Here is a 10,184-nt window from a genome sequence, read left to right as displayed (position 1 = left end):
CCTCATTTTTTTTTTTAGTTTTCATTATTATTGCTTTTTATTATCAGTATCTTTATAAATCCTATCTTTCTTTGTCTTTGGGGGTTGGAAAAAATACATATAAGCTTACAGATACATTTTAATACATACATACATAAAAAATAAGAAAATTATAAAAATTTACTCCAACGATGAAGAAGAGTTGGATGACATTGGCATTTGGTGAGCTGTGGTAATAACTCCACTAGTGGAAGGTTCTGGATTATCCCTGGAAATGGGGATGGCATTTCCAATCAGAAAATTAGTGAGAGTTGTCTGTATGGTTCTTTTCTTTTTTTCTTTATATATTTTGTGGTAACATCTCACCACTTCCTGAATCTGCCTATCAACTTTAATGAAGTGATCAGTGTTTGGGTCCATGTTTTCAAGCAACTGAAGTCCCTGATTTAGTTTAAAAAAAAACTTCAACCAATTCTTCCACTAAAATTTTTTGACAACTTCTCTCCTTCCGCTTCCATCTTGTCTAGCTCATCCATGATTTTTTCAGCAGCTTCAACATTGGTGCTTCCTGCTTTTCCAGTTACGTGTACGTTGTTGTCGTTAGGTGCCATCGAGTCAGTTCTGACTCCTAGTGACCCTATGTACCACAGAATGAAACACTGCCCAGTCCTGGTCCATGCTCACAATCATTGTTATGCTTGAGCCCCTTGTTGCAGCCACTGTGTCAATCCATCTCATTGAGCATCTTCGTCTTTTTCGCAGACCCTCTACTTTACAAAGTATGAGGTCCCCCAGGGACTGATCCTTCCTGACAACATGTCCAAAGTATGTAAGACGTGCAGTCTTGTCATCCTTACTTCTAAAGAGCATTCTGGTTGTACTTTTTGCAAGACAGGTTTGTTCCCCCTTTTGGTAGTCCATAGTTCATTCAGTATTCTTTGACAACATCACAATTCTTCTTCAGTCTTCCTTATTCACTGTTCAGCTTTTGCATACATATGAGGTGACTGAAAACACCATGGCTTAGATCAAGTGCACCTTAGTCTTCAAGATGACATTTTTGCTTTTCGACACTTTAAAGAGGTTTTTCGCAGCTTATTTGCCCAATGCAATGCAATGGATCTTTTGATTTCTTGACTGCTGCTTCCATGGGTGTTGATTGTGGATCCAAGTAAAATGAAATCCTTGACAACTTCAATCTTTTCCCAACTTATCATGATGTTGCTCATTGGTCCAGTTGTGAGAATTTGTGTTTTCTTCATGTTGACGTATAATCCATACTGAAGGCTGTGGTCTTTCATCTTCATCAGTGTTTCAAGTCCTCTTCACTTTCAGCAAGCAAGGTTGCGTCATCTGCATAACGCAGGTTGTTAATGAGTCTTCCTTCAATCCTGATGCCCCATTCTTCTTCATATAGTCCAGCTTCTGGGATTATTTGCTCAGCAAACAGATTGAATAGATATGGTGAAAGGATACAACCCTGACGTATACCTTTCCTGATTTTAAACCATGCAGTAGCTTTTCTTTTTTTTTTGCTTTCATACACGTTATATAAGCCAAGTTTGAAGTGATGAAAACAGCCCTTGCTGATCCTTCAGGTTTTCAAAAAGGTTGTGTGCTTTTGTTTGAATCATCGATAGGCTCATGGAAATCTTCTTCTGGGTTTGGTATTCCATCCAAAATCATCAACAGCTTCTCCATCTCGTGGATTGGCCCTTGCCTTGTCTTTGTTAAAACTGTCAATTTTATGCCAATCACTCCTTTAACAGCCTCCAAAATCCTATTCTTGTCCTTAATGATTGTCAAAATGTTTGAACGAGAGAGACCTTCCTCATGTGCTGTTTCACTGGCTTTCTTTCCATTATCATAGGTCTTAATGATCTTCACCTTTAAGTCCGTGTCTAGAGCCTTCCTCACCTTCTTTCTTGGATTAGAACTTCCAGTGGCATGACTTCTGTTGCTAGACATATTGTTGGGTGTATAAGCAGTGCAGGTGTTGCAGTTAGAGCAACTTGAACAACTTGGCTTCAAACTAACAACTGATGCTTCATGTGGTATAAATTACAGGCCTGGTCTACTATGAAGTCGGCTTCAGTGTCATAACAATGAAGTTGGAGTTGTAAAGGTTGTTAGGCGTGTACATAGTTCAATTGCACGTTATTAGAGTTGAACATTGCCCAACTTTCTATCAGTTATGACTCCCAACACCAACATCGACTCCGTTGTAGACCAGGCCATAGCCTGTTATATGGCAGTGTTTTGAAAAGTAAATAAAAAAATAAATCATCTGCAAGTGAACGTCTGAGAATGATAACATCAGCAAATTACGTGCTACAACATTATAGGTAGGACATATTCCTAACCATAAGATGTACCAAAAAAAAAAAAAAAAAACCCATAGCTGTCGAGTCAATTCTGACTTATAGCGACCCTATAGAAAAAAAGGACAGTCATAAGTGTGATTTTTTTTTTTCTTTTTGTTATCCCTGGAGGCATGCACCCTTCCTGGAGGTAGTGCAATACCAAGTCGATGAGAGAAGTGGACGGAGCAAGCTCCTATTCCATCTCCCAGCTCTGAAAATCTGTTTAATATATTGTCCTCAGATAGTGGACTTATCAGATATTCAACTGATAAGAACAGATACTACACTTGATCTTAGCCAAAAGGCCAAGAAGCAATAGTGCGATTTTCCTTAATTCCAATGCGTCATAAGTCAGGGACTACCTGTATTTGTCAATATTACTCACAGTGTTCAAATGGCTACCTGCAGCACTATTATTATTGTTTTGCCAGTAAAAGAATCAGTTAAGAACATGAAAGGTGACTTACATACATTCAAAGTACATACGTATATATATATATATGAAAGAAAGAAAAAGTAAGAAATATTTGCTTTGAATTAATGTATTTCAGAATGACAGTAGCATCATAGTATTAAAGTCCAGCCTGAGAGAGGAGGAAATGAGAACTAACTTTTTGTTGGGTGTTACTTGAAAAGACACTTACTCTTTCATTTTCCCCAGTGACTCACATCACATTATGACATTATGAATCAATAAATATTTTTGAGTCCCCACCAAATCATTTATGGCACAGAAAACCCACTTTATAAAAGAAATCCAGACTGGAATTTTTAAGTTGTTTACAATAAAGATCACATGAGTTGAAATTTATGAACACTGGAGGTCTCATGCGCAGAATCCTGGGCACGGCAGGTGCAGTGAAGAACCTCCTCTACTGTACCTCTTTTTAAGGGTGTAAAATTGCCCCTGCCCCTGACCATCCAGCTGATTTTGACTCATGGCAACCACACGTGTTGCAGAGTAGAACCGTGCTCCTTCAGCCTTTCGTGGCTATGATCTTTCAGAAGCAGATCACAAGGACTTTCTTCTAAGGCACCTCTGCGTGGGTTCAAACTGCCAGTTTTTTGGTTAATAACCAGGTGCTTAACCATTTGCACCACCAAAGGCCCCACGTTCCTGTACCTAGAAAGTGAGAATTTCATTTTCTCATGAAACAAAAAAGAGTATTGATCCCTAAGTAGCCTAGAGTATCCTCAGAAACCTTTGAAAGTCAGAAGCTACAAATTCCTACTATCCCAAGTCACCATTTAGCAACCTGGAGAGCTTGGTTTAATTCTCTCTGAGTCCAGTGTTTTGGATCTAAGAAGTAGCAGTGCCTATTTTTTTGACTATGTAGAGTATAGCTTGTTAGTAGCAATCTGTGTACAAAGAGGAAAAATCATCTATTAGAACGGATACACTTTGGCATGGCTGTTAGCCTTATGCAATTCACCTGGATGCCTTTATGTTCCACAGAGTGCCAACTACTCTCACCTCTTTCAAACTGCAGGAATAGAAGCTTATATCAAATTGCTATTCCAGCACCTGCAATTCCGCTAATCCTTCATTTCAGTAGAAGGGCAAATCTGATTTAGCCACAGTGCAAGTTATTACGAGATTGTGGTGATTATTAAACACATGTCCCCAGATAGCCACTCTCAGCTAAAAAATAATAATCCTTTAAGAAAATATGACTCTGACTCCCTTCCTTTATTCCTCAAATATTTGTTTTGCACCTAGTGAATGAAGTCAAATAACATTGAAGAAAATCTCTTGACAGCAAGATTGAGCTGCAGACCTGCATGGCCTAAAATATTATCATTTCACCTCTGGTTTTCTGGTCTGATTGAAATGAGCTTTGGAGATTGCGGTTCAGTCCCTAGAGGGCCCTACAGGATAGTAAATCCACATCAAAAAGCCATTCTATATATGAATTCGTGCTGATTTAACTTGACAGCCTGTTTCATTTTAGACAAGTTCAAGCACCACAGAGCAGAATCACTTCTCTCTTTCTGGTAAAATTAAAAGTGTAACCATTTTTGAACAGCACCTTTCACCCCATATTCGTCTTATTACTTGTTGTTTTGCCAGAATCATAAAATCTTGGTTTCCTGATGACAGCAAACATTTCACCATTCATTCACCTTCACTTCTCCTTGCAGAACAGAAAAATCATAACTTAGAAACCGGCTACTTCAGAGCGTGTGCCTTGGTTTCGGGTGTAAAGGAGAATTACGTGCCTCAAATCACAGCCAGCTGTCAGCCTTGAGAACTGAAAGTGTCGTCTCATAAGGAACCATATTATTTCCTCAGTGACTCTCACATTTCTGACTTTCAATGGATCAAACTTTTTTTTTTTACATTTAATTTATGGAAAATCTGCTGAATATCATGGGAAAATACATGAATATTAAGACTTTTAAATCTTATTTCCTTAATGTGTATTTGTGTTGGATGAGTTAATTGAAAATGTATCTAAAACCTCTAAACTAGTTTTAGATTAGGACAATAATGGGCTACCTATTTATTTAGGATTTATACAAACTTGAATTCAGATGGATCCAGAACTGCTGATTAATATTCTACAGTAAGCTGAGTAGCAAAGTGTAACAATAGGACATTGATTCAGACAGAGCTAAGCTGAAATCCTGCTGGCTTCTCTTATTAGCAGCCTTGACTGAATTGTTTAACTTCTTAAAGTCTGTTTCCTTATTTTTAAAATGATGACCAGACTTCATATCTTTTGGGGAGTCTACTTAGCCACGATAATGTGCTATCTCTGAGTGCACCCCACTTCTGCAAGCTCATTTCAATCAGACCAGAAAACCAGAGGTGGCTGCGTGTCTCCTCAGACATATGGCCAGGGCTTTGTCAGCCATGTTTGTTTCTGTGTGACTGTAGACTTAAGTGAACACTCGGCCCAAACCAGGACCACCAGATTTCCACTCCTGGGAGGTTGTAATTCAAATAAAGCTGCTGCCATGGATTCTCTGCTTGTGGCTGGCACTGGAGAATGGTGGAGTGGCATGTGCAATGAGAAGCAGAGAAAATCAGACATCTAAGAAACCAGGAGCCAGATGTAGAAATAAAAGTCAATGTGGTTCCACCAAGGAAGGGCATGAGTTTAGAAATGATGGTGGGCCTGTTAGGACCGGGAACTTTAGAATGGATCATATGTTTCTGCAGTTCTTGAGTCTCATCCCTGCACAAGAGAAAACATAGATAATGGCTGCGCTAGGTATCAAAGTTATGGAATAAAAAGACAAACGGATACATCTGAACCTAGTCCAGCCAAGTCCAGCTGCACCTGTCTAAAACTAGCTGGATCCAACTAAGCCATAGCTAACCCACACTACTATGAGGGAGAAATGACTATTTCACATTGGAAGGACAAAGTCGACGCAGTTCCAGAAAGAGAGAACATGACTGAAAAAGTGTCTGTGTTCGTGTCTGATGGTATTCCATTTCTTGGCTTAACTCACACACGAATCCAAATTGCTCTTGAATGAACCAGCACATACAATTTAAATAAATTCCCTTTTTTGTTTAAGATAGTTTAAAGTAAATTTCATCTTAATAGAAATCAAAATAACCATGCCTACCACAGAGATAATATTACCAATATATGAGGGAAATGGTGAAATTTAACTGATGTAATAATATGTGCAAAATGCTAGCTCAATTTGCATTCAATAAATGGTGACTATTGTTATTATGTCATTTTCCCTAAGAATAAAACAGAAAAACACTTTTAATAAAGACAAATATTACAGCCTTAAAATACATACAGTTTAGCAGTCTGGGAGGTGGGGCCAAGATGGCTGACTAAGTAGAAGCTACCTCGGATCCCTCTTGCAACAAAGACTCGGAAAAACAACTGAATTGATCACATACATGACAATCTACAAACCTGACCATCAAACACAGATCTAAAGAGTTGATCTGAGTGACAGAGACTGAGAACGAGCAACCACAGGGAAGCAACCAATGTTTTGGGAGTCTGGAGTCAGCGTCCCAGTCAGAAAACCTTGGCACCGGGCTTTGGACTGGGTGCAGGAGAGCTGACCATGGCATCCTGAGACGGTGCAAACACGGGACACAGCCCTAGCCCCTAGAAGTGACCTTGGGGGAAGCCCAGCCAGTGCACGCAGGAAGCGCAGCAACGCGGCTGACAGGAGGAGAAGTTACTGGGAAGCAGTGACTGATTTTGGAGCCTGGAGTGCAACGTCCCAGCTGGGGAACCTTGGCACTGGGCATTGGACTGGGAGCGGAGGAACTGACCACGGCTTCTGAGACAGCACAGGCACAGGACGCGGGCCTGACCCTCAGGGACAATCTCAACCCAGCCAACGCACACAGGCTGCACACCCCAAGGGAATCTCAGATAAAACAGTCATCACCAAGTAAGATAAGTAACTTTGTCTATATTCCGGGGTGCTATTCTCTCCTACTCTCTCCTATCTATCTGATCCCTCCCCTCTCCTTCCCAGGCAGCTTCATTAACATTGGAATTTCTGGAGCCAGAGAGTGAAGTGCTCTACAGTTTTTGGTTGTTTGTTTGTTTGTTTTGGTCTTTTCCTAACCCATTCTCCTGGCCTGAGAGAAGCAGTTACAAAAAACCCAGGGACTAAAAACCCTTCCCTGAATTCCCGAAATTGGACTAAAAATACAGAACCAGCTCCAGCCAAGCATATGTGATCCACAGTCTTGAGCTTTCATCCCTACAGGGAACAAGGTGGCTATTATAATGCAAAGGCAATTCTGATAGGGATCTGACTGTAATTGTTTTAGCAGATTACTGGAAAGACAAGTTTCCCCAGTCTGATATCTCTACCTATTAAACAGAGCCCTCACTGACCCACAATGGGCAACTGAGGGCTGAAGCTCCCCCCAGACCACCTAACCTCCTGCCTTAGGGGTCTGAGGATGGTGACACCTACCAATCTGTAGAGGTACATGCATTGGGTGCCTAAGGTACAGCTGCAGAGCCCACCAACCAAAGTGCTTTAGGAATAGAGACGCACACCTCACTGGCACTTGGGGGAACCCTGTCAGCATCCTGCCCCCCCCGGAGTGTGACCCTCTGCTGCTACTAGAATCTGGTGCACACAACTATCACCACTACTCCTCTAGTTGGATAGGTGACAGTCTGCACCACACACTTGGTGACCCAAAATCAGATTCTACTCAAGAATAGTGAATGGCAGCTTAGGCTTATATATCTGGTAACAGTCCAAACCAACTGGTAATAGGACATAAGTGATTCAAGGGCTACAACAATCAAGACAGTGCAATCTAGTAGCCCATCTACATATATTGAAAGAAAACAAAACAAGAAAAGACTCAGTGAGCAAATATAAAGTAAATCATTACAATATCTTATAGATGGCTCAGAGACAGCAGTCGATATGAAACCACATAAAGAAGCAGACCACGATTGCTTCTACAACTCCCCAAATTAAAGAATCAAAATCTTTCCCAAATGAGGATACAATCCTGGAATTGCCTGATGCAGAATATAAAAAACTAATTTACAGAATGCTTCAAGACATCAGGGAAGACCTCATAAATGAAATAAGGCAATCTACAGAAAAAGCCAAGGAACACACTAATAAAGCAGTTGAAGAAATCAAAAAGATTATTCAAGAACATAGTGGAAAAATTAATAAGCTGCAAGAATCCATAGAGAGATAGCATTCAGAAATCCAAAAGACTAACAGTAAAATTACAGAATTAACAACTCAAAAGGAAGTCAGAGGAGCAGAATCGAGCAATTGGAATGCAGAGTGGGGGACATGGAGGATAAGGGACTTGATACCAAAATAGCTGAAAAAAAAAATCAGATAAAAGAATTAAAAAAAATGAAGAAACCCTAAGAATCATGTGGGACTCTATCAAGAAGAATAACTTGCATGTGATTGGAGTTCCAGAAGAGGGAGGGATAACAGAAAATACAGAGAGAATCGTTGAAGATCTGTTGGCAGAAAACTTCCCAGACGTCATGAAAGATGAAAGTATATCTATCCAAGATGCTCATCGAACCCCATATAAGATTGATCCAAAAAGAAAATCACCAAGACATATTCTCATCAAACTTGCCAAAACCAAAGATAAAGAGAAAATTTTAAAAGCAGCCAGGGATAAAAGAAAGCTCTCCTACAAAGGAGAATCAATAAGTTCAGACTACTCAGCAGAAACCATGCAGTCAAGAAGGCAATGGGATGACATATATAGAGCACTGAAGGAGAAAAACTGCCAGCCAAGGATCATATATCCAGCAAAACTCTCTCTCAAATATGAAGGCGAAATTAAAACATTTACAGAGAAACACAAGCTTAGAGAATTTGCAAAAACCAAACCAAAGCTACAGGAAATACTAAAGGAAATAGTTTGGTCAGAAAATCAATAATATCAGATAAGAACACAACACAAGGTCACAGAACAGAACATCCTGATATCAACTCAAATAGGGAAATCACAAAAACAAATTAAGATTAATTTTAAAAAGAAAAAAATGCTCAGAACAGGGAATCATTGAAGTCAATATGTGAAAGATCACAATAATCAGAAAGAGGGACTAAATACAGGGGGTATAAAACTGCCATATGGAGAGGAAAACAAGGTGATATACGACAATACAAGTTAGGTTTTTACTTAGAAAAATAGGGGTAAATATTAAGGTAACCACAAAGAGGTATAACAATTCCATAACTCAAAATAAAAACCCAGAAAAACATAACGACTCAGCAAACATAAATTCAACTAGTATGAAAATGAGGAACACACAATTTACAAAGAAAAATGTCTCAGCACAAAAAGTAAGTGGAAAAATGAAGTTGTCAACAATACACACAAAAAGTCATCAAAATGACAGCGCTAAACACATACTTATCTATAATTACGCTGAATGTAAATGGACTAAATGCACCAATAAAGAGACAGAGAATCTCAGACTGGATAAAGAGACATGATCTGTCTATATGCTGCCTACAAGAGACACACCTCAGACTTAGAGACACAAACAAACTAAAACTCAAAGGATGGAAAAAAATATATCAAGCAAAAAAGAGCAGGAGTAGCAATATTAATTTCTGACAAAATAGACTTTAAAGTTAAATCCACCACAAAGAATAAAGAAGGACACTACATAATGATTAAAAGGACAATTGACCAGGAAGATATAACCATATTAAATATATATGCACCCAATGGCAGGGCTGCAAGATACATAAAACAAACTTTAACAGAACTGAAAAGTGAGATAGACACCTCCACAATTATAGTAGGAGACTTCAACACACCATTTTCAGAGAAGGACAGGACTTCCAATAAGAAGCTCAATAGAGACACAGAAAACCTAATGGCTACAATCAACCAACTTGACCTCATTGACTTATACAGAACACTCCACCCAACTGCTGCAAAGTATACTTTTTTTTCTAGCGCACATGGAACATTCTCTAGAAGAGACCACATATTAGGTCATAAAACAAAACTTTGCAGAATCCACAACATCAAAATATTACAAAGCATCTTCTCAGACCACAAGGCCATAAAAGTGGAAATCAATAAAAGAAAAATCAGGGAGAAGAAATCAAACACTTGGAAAGTGAACAATACCCTGCTCAAAAAAGACTGGGTTATAGAAGACATTAAGGAGGGAATAAAGAAATTCATAGAATGCAACGAGAATGAAAATACTTCCTATCAAAACCTCTGGGACACAGCAAAAGCAGTGCTCACAGGTCAATTTATATCATTAAATGCACACATACATAAGGAAGACAGAGCCAAAATCAGAGAACTGTCCCTTCAACTTGAACAAATAGAAAGTGAGCAACAAAAGAATCCATAAGGCAACA

The 10,184-nt window shown here is 39.2% G+C and overlaps 1 non-coding gene across 1 annotated transcript; it reads right to left on the bottom strand.

Moving 5' to 3' along the window:
• Positions 1-2,468: 2,468 nt before the first annotated feature.
• Positions 2,469-2,659, bottom strand: LOC126076607 (U2 spliceosomal RNA). Its single transcript, XR_007517535.1, has one exon. It is a non-coding gene; the product is annotated as a U2 spliceosomal RNA (small nuclear RNA).
• Between the last annotated feature and the right edge of the window lie 7,525 nt (positions 2,660-10,184).

The sequence above is a fragment of the Elephas maximus genome, chromosome 4 (genome assembly GCF_024166365.1).
Source record: "Elephas maximus indicus isolate mEleMax1 chromosome 4, mEleMax1 primary haplotype, whole genome shotgun sequence".
Lineage (NCBI taxonomy): Eukaryota > Metazoa > Chordata > Mammalia > Proboscidea > Elephantidae > Elephas > Elephas maximus.
The sequence above is the reverse complement of the archived record's forward strand: the minus strand, read 5'-3'. Positions and strand labels throughout refer to the sequence as shown.